General features: G+C 55.2%; 1 long non-coding RNA gene across 1 annotated transcript; it reads right to left on the bottom strand.

Annotated features, from left to right (window-relative positions):
* Nucleotides 1-220: 220 nt before the first annotated feature.
* Nucleotides 221-1,433, bottom strand: LOC141353018 (uncharacterized). Its single transcript, XR_012360064.1, has 2 exons — nt 760-1,433; nt 221-582 (listed from the first exon to the last, which is right to left on the bottom strand). It is a non-coding gene; the product is annotated as an uncharacterized lncRNA (long non-coding RNA).
* Nucleotides 1,434-7,044: the final 5,611 nt, after the last annotated feature.

Here is a 7,044-nt window from a genome sequence, read left to right as displayed (position 1 = left end):
TTATTTTATTTCAAAATAATTATAAGTCTGCCTGATGATTGGACTTTGACTGAAACTGCTTAAAAGAACTGTGTCATTTAAACATCAGTTGTGTTGCCAATGAATATATATATGTCACTGCTAGGAGCTGGCTGCTAAACCTAAAGCCACGCCCCTTCTCAACGTCCACCTCGAGGAGGTCCCCAAAGCCAACCCAATGACCACACAACACGAGAGCAGATAAGTATTAAAACAAACTTTATTTAAATATTTAAAAATAACTTGGGGAATGGGGAAGGGGCAATTAAAACTAAACTTCCTCTCTGCCTTCCAGGCAGACCACGGCACAGGAAGGTGGCAAGAAGGGAAAAAGGGCAACGGGGGTTCCAGGGGCTGGTGACCAAAGATATAAGGGGGAGGGGACGGGAGGCACAGGCTCCTGCCAACTCCGCTATCCGTGGCGCCCTCCTCTTCTCTCCTGGAGGCAAAAGACAAAATAGTGTGACTTGGGGTTTAACTCTCTCTTCACCCGTGGTACCTGTGTCACGCTAGTCGGATGTCTCACTGCTCACTCTCCTTTCTTCCTCTTCCTACAGGCAGCAACTGGGAACACAAAGACACGTTTATTCTGGACCTAGATCGTCCTCACCCTGCTGATTACAGCTCTGGGTATGTATGATTGTCCGCAGTTCGTTCTCCTGACGTTCACTCTCGTTCTCTCTTTCTTCACAGGTAGCTTGGACACATCAACACGGTTAGTGCAACTTGGATACTTCTCACCTCTCTGCTGTTTACAGCTCTGGGTATGTATGACTGTCCGCAGTTCGTTCTCCTGACGTTCACTCTCGTTCTCTCTTTCTTCACAGGTAGCTTGGACAAAACAACACGGTTAGTGCAACTTGGATACTTCTCACCTCTCTGCTGTTTACAGCTCTGGGTATGTATGACTGTCCGCAGTTCGTTCTCCTGACGTTCACTCTCGTTCTCTCTTTCTTCACAGGTAGCTTGAACACAACAACACGGTTAGTGTAACTTGGATACTTCTCACCTCTCTGCTGTTTACAACTCTGAGTAAGTGCAGCTTTTCCTCTGCTCGCTGTACAGTGTTTTGGTCGACGATACACGGGAGCGGCTTACGACAGCTGGCCGGCACAGAAAGGCAACGGCGATGGTTTCTCCAGGAGGCGCCGGGGGCAAAAACCCTCTCGGCGAATGCGCTGATCAGCAGGGGGGCGAACCGTCACACCGTCTCACCGGGCCGAGCGCTGCCCTATCCTCAATGCCCGTAGGGCGATCGAATACCGGACAGGGGCGCCCCTTTGTAGAGACCACGGGGCAGCGGAACTCCTTCGCCTCTCACTCTGCCACAAGATAGAACACACAGGTAAGGTAGCAATATACAGGCTCGTGGTTGTACTCACACACACGCGCTGCCAGCTTCCAAGTCTTCACCGCCACACTCTGAAACCGTCGACACACAGACGGGGGCGACTTCCAAGGCCCACACCGTCACTTTTCACTTGAATCACACACAGCGTACAATAGTTAATGTTACTCACAACCGTCAGCCTCTCCGTCTCTTCCTCAGTAGAAGGGATGATGCGGGGTACGTCTGACAAGACACACAGCACTTGCACAGCAACCCACAGCAAATACACAGCACCACTTCAACGTGAAAAGGTTTTCAATTTACATGGACTCACCCACCATACTACAGGTGTACACACGAGACGCCCGACGTCTTCCACTTCGCTGAGGTTGGATGGGGGCGATGACAATACGGCCGGAGTATTTAGCTCTGCTGCTATGGCTGCTGAGTGCAACTATTACTGCGGCTCACCTACCACGCTAGATCAGGGGTAGGGCCGCCCTCCTCTTCCTGGAGGTGTTTAATAATACACAGGTTAGTGGTTACACTTCATTTAAATCCAGGGCTAATACTCACAGCGGTCCGCTTGGTGAATGTTTTGCAAAACTGTTTCGTTTCCTTCTTCCTTGGTTTCTCTGAATGTGTCACATATACCGATGTTTCCTTCTACCCACAGGGTTTCCTCTTACTCCGACATCCACTGCGAACTACACGAGAGAGAGAGAGAAAGTACAACCAGCTTCTGATGTGTAACGAACGAGCACAGCTCCGCACCTCAACTCACACACTAAGCACACAAACTGTGATTTACACTGCTCTTATATACTCCTCTGTGTGCTGTCATCCTCCAATCAACCGGCGTTCCTCTTAAACAAGCACAGCTGCGCTTGATTTCGCTGATTACAGCCCTCGCGATGCTACCGGATGTCCGGTGTTTCCTCTTCCCGGTCTGGACGGAAACATCCGGGCGGAACCAAAGTTTCCCGACTTTTGGTTCCGCCCAAAAAGATCGTCACCTTGTGACATCCTCCCCCGCCAATGCATTCTAGTCCCTGGAATGCCTCGGAGTCGTCCACTCACCGTAACGGGCAGGGGGGCGGCCTCGGTTCTCCCGTTGGGAGCGTCTCACGGGTGAATCAGGTTCAGCTGGCTCGTGTGCTAGCTCTGGTTGTCTCGGGGGTTCAGCTGGCTCGGGTGCCAACTCTCGCTGCCTTTGGGCGGCCGGGGGTTCAGCTGGCTCGGGTGCCAACTCTTGCTCTCTCGGGGCAGCCGGGGGCAACCCCAACACGGGTCGGCCTGGTACCACAGCCCATCCTCCCATCCAGGGGGCCGCCGGCACCGGCTCCACAACCCTTTCCTCTGCTGCCTCAGGATAGTTGGGGCAGGGGCGAATCATGTTCCGGTGTACCACACGCTCAGGGCCGGGCTTTCCTTCCGGCCGGATGGTGTACACCGGCTGTCCCGGTCTCTGCTGCCTACAAATCACATACGGGATGGTCTCCCAGCGGTCACTTAGCTTTCCTTTGCCTTGCCGCCTATTGTCCCTCGCCAAGACCCTCTCTCCTGGTAACAGGGGGGCGTCCCGGGCCGTCCGGTCATACAACCGCTTGTTCCTCTCCCCTGTTGTCTGTATCTTCCTCGATACCTGCTCGTAGGCGAAGTGTAGCCGCTGGTGATGGCGTCCCACCCACTCGGTCACACTCACTTCCTCCTGGCCGGCTGCCACTCCTACGACCAGGTCCGTGGGCATCCGCACGTGTCTGCCGAACATCAGGTAAGTAGGGGCATACCCCGTCGTACTATGTACACTGTTATTATATGCTTGTAGTAGGTTCGGTAAAGCACTCACCCAGTCGCTCTGCTGCCGTTGATCCAAGGTCCCCAGTAGCCCCAACAGGGTCTGATTGAACCTCTCGCAGCTGCCATTTCCTTGGGGATGGTACGACGTTGTGTGGGTCTTGGTACACCCGTACAGCTGGCACAACTCTCGGATCACCTTCGATTCAAAGTTGGCCCCTTGATCTGAGTGCAAGAACTCCGGGCATCCGAATGTCTGGAAGACGTTCCTCCATAGAACAGTCGCGGTGGTGTTAGCTGTCTGATCGAGGGTGGGGACTGCCCATGCGTATTTGGTGAATAGGTCAGTAATCACCAAGATGTTTTGGTAGCGGTCTTGTGGCCGGCCCAGTGTCAGGAAGTCCATTGCCATAATGTGGAGGGGGGCTTTGGCATGGATGGGCACCATCGGCGCTCGAGCCTCTCGCCGGGATTTAAACAACATACACCTGGGACAAGCCTGGATCAAACTGCGTACTGTGGCTTCCAGCCCTGGCCAGTAGAAAAATCTGCGTAGCAGCGATATGGTCCTTTCTTGTCCCTGGTGCCCCAGCTGATCATGATAGGCTGAGACTAACACTGTCGTCTGATCAGCGGGCACCACGATCTGGCGCACCTCCTCGCCCAGCTTCGGGTCACTAACCTTTCTACAAAGCACTCCTTCTTGCAGCTCCAGCTTGTCCCACTGCCCCAGTAGCCTTCTCCCCGTCTCTGTCTGGGCTAGTCGTTCTGGCGACGTTGGCCGTCGGCCCTGCTCCGCCCACGTCTTTACCTGACGCACATCCTGATCCTGGGCCTGCCTCTCTATCCACCGGCGGGGGTCCCACCCCCAGTTCCCAGGCGCGGCCTCCTGTTGACCTCCTGGGGCGTCCACGGCCCCTATCATATAGCCCTCGCTTGGGCTATCCTCTTCTTGGCCCCCCCGGCACCCGGGGTCGTCCACCTCCGGCAGTCTTGAAAGGACATCGGCGTTTGTGTGCTCTCGCCCAGGTCGATACTGCAAGTGATAATCAAAGTTGGCCAGCTGGGCTACCCACCGCTGTTCCACGGCCCCCAACTTCGCCGTCTGCAAATGTACCAGAGGATTGTTATCCGTGATTACTGTTACCTTTGCGCCCCAGAGGTAGTCTTTAAACTTCTCGCTTAGGGCCCACTTCAGGGCCAGCAACTCCAGTTTAAACGAGCTGTAATTCGCATCGTTCCTCTCTGTTGGGTGGAGGCTTCGGCTTGCATAAGCGATCACCCGCTCCGTTCCTTCTTGTCGCTGGGCCAATACGGCCCCCAGCCCCAGGTTGCTTGCGTCTGTGTACAAAACAAATGGTTTAGTGAAGTCTGCGTATGCCAAAATGGGTGCCTGTAACAGTTCCTGTTTTAGCTTCCGAAACGCAGCCTCACAAGGGTCGTCCCAGTTGATGGAGGGTGACCCACGTCCCCGGTTTCGCCCTGTACCAACCAGCAACTGGTTGAGAGGTTTAGCAATCTTCGAAAAGTCTTTTATGAATCGTCTATAATAGCCCACGAATCCCAGAAATGATCGTACTTGCCTCACGGTTTTGGGTGCATTCCAGTCTCTTACTGCGGCGACTTTTCCGGGATCTACGGACACCCCCGCGGCGCTGACCACATGACCCAGGAAATGGACTTCTCGCCTCAACAGATGGCATTTATCAGGTTGCAGCTTCAGCCCATATTTCTCCATGGCCTGGAAAACCTCTTCAAGGTGCCGAAGGTGGGAATCAAAATCTGGGGAATACACAATCACATCATCCAAATATACTAAGACTGACTCCATCAAATGACCTCCAAGGCAGCGCTGCATCAGACGCTGGAACGTGGCCGGAGCGTTACAAAGCCCGAAGGGCATCCGTTCCCACTCAAATAATCCAAACGGGGTCGTAAAGGCGGTCTTCTCGCGATCTGCCTGTGCCACCGGCACCTGCCAATACCCACTGGCCAAATCTAGAGTGGAGTACCATGCGGACCGCGTGAGACTGGCAAGGGAGTCTTCAATCCGCGGTAGGGGAAAAGCATCTTTCTTAGTTACCAGATTGAGCTTACGATAATCCACACAGAACCTCCAGGCCCCTGATTTCTTCTGTACAAGCACGATGGGGGCCGCCCACGGGCTACTGCTCTCCCGGACGATGCCCCGCTCCAGTAGGCCTTGCAAGAGTGTGCGTACCTCTGTGTATAGGGTAGGTGGAATTGGCCGATATCTCTCTCTGCTCGGTCCTGCGTCCCCAGTCGGGATGTGATGTTCCACCACTCTGGTGCACCCATAATCTTCCTCATGACTTGCAAACACATGTTGCCATTTCCGAAGGAGCGCCTGGAGTTTCTGTGTCTGCCCCTGTTCCAGATTTTCTCCTTGTAGTGACTCGCCCGCCAGATGTTTCGGCACCTCACGCTTCCTGTCGTTTGTAGGGGCATCCATCTGTGTCAGGGCCACCTCGATCACAGAGGGGCACACCTGACGGAAACTGACATCCCTCTCTTCTCTCACCTGGTGGGGTGCGACCGCCGTGAGTCGGGCCAGTCGTTGGTGTCGATGTAAGTGGACTGCGTAGGGGTGTTCATTTCGTACGTTCACGGGGACCCTCCCCCGGCGGACCGCCACTAGGCCCCGTGCCACCTCTACTTGAGGGCAGTCTGCATGAGGCTCGACCAATACCCACTCCTCAGGGTCGACTTCTCGAGGGGGCACTCTTGCCCACACAATGGCCTCACTTCTAGGGGGAATAGACAAGGCAAAACGACACATCACTCTTCCTACCTCTTCTCGGTCTCTACGGACCTGGGCCATCTGGACTCGACGACAGTCGGCGACTACACGCTCCCATTTGGGCCTCTCAGCAGGTGAGATCCTGGGGCCAGGCCTAGCCTGAAATAACTCTTCCCAACATTCAGAGAGGACATTCATGCCCAGTAGGGCTCGATGGGCACCCAAACACCTGTCTTCAACAATGATCACACCTTTTTGGGGGACTAACACCCCATGGACTTCCAAGTCCGTTAGTCGGTAACCGACGTAAGGGATCTCCAGGCCATTTGCGCCCCGCAACGTCAGCCAGGGGGCCTCTGCCCCTTGTGTTCCTTTCTTCCCAAATATTTCTTGTGAAAGGCTTTCTGCAAACAACGTTACCTGAGAGCCCGTATCTACCAGGCATTGTACTGTCTTGCCACACACTTTTACCTCCGCTATTGGGCTATGCCCAATCATCTGGTGCCTGGGATTATTTCTCCTGGGGTCTTCCCGAGGGTTCCCGGCCACACGACCCACTGTGGCCGGCCGATCTAAAAACCCCCTTCCGATGCCCTACGAGGCCCACACTGGCGACTGATATGTCCTGGTTTACCACAGCGATTGCAAATAGGCCGCCCTTGGTCATCCCATTCAAAGCGGGGCCGGTTAAAGCGGTCTGGACGTCCGGGTGGCTCTCGGCCTCGCTCCGAGTAGGTTCGTTCTCGGGGGGCCGGCCTCGGTTCCTCCCGCGCCCTTCCTTGGCGCAACTCTCCCAGGAGAGCCTTAGACAACTCCGATATCTGTTCCTGGACGTCTTTCAGCAATTCTGCCTTCAGGGCCTGCTTCCAGTCCGCCCGCTCAGGTGGTGTGGGTGCCAATTCGCTTACCGCTGCGCATACTGGAGCCTCGCTGACTTCGACCTCATCACCTTCCAGGGCCAATGCCTCTTTCCTAAGGTCTTCGAAGGTGAGCCCGGGGTCCCTCCGGAACTGGACCCTCAGGCTCTGTCTCACGGGGCCCTCCTTCATCCCCAGGAGGAACTGGTCACGTAACAGGTTCTCCCCGTCTCCCAGCCCATGGTCGCGCCGGGCCTGTAATCGGGTGAACTGCTCCCGCA

Source organism: Misgurnus anguillicaudatus, chromosome 21 (genome assembly GCF_027580225.2).
Source record: "Misgurnus anguillicaudatus chromosome 21, ASM2758022v2, whole genome shotgun sequence".
Lineage (NCBI taxonomy): Eukaryota > Metazoa > Chordata > Actinopteri > Cypriniformes > Cobitidae > Misgurnus > Misgurnus anguillicaudatus.
This window is presented reverse-complemented; position numbering and strand designations above follow the sequence as displayed.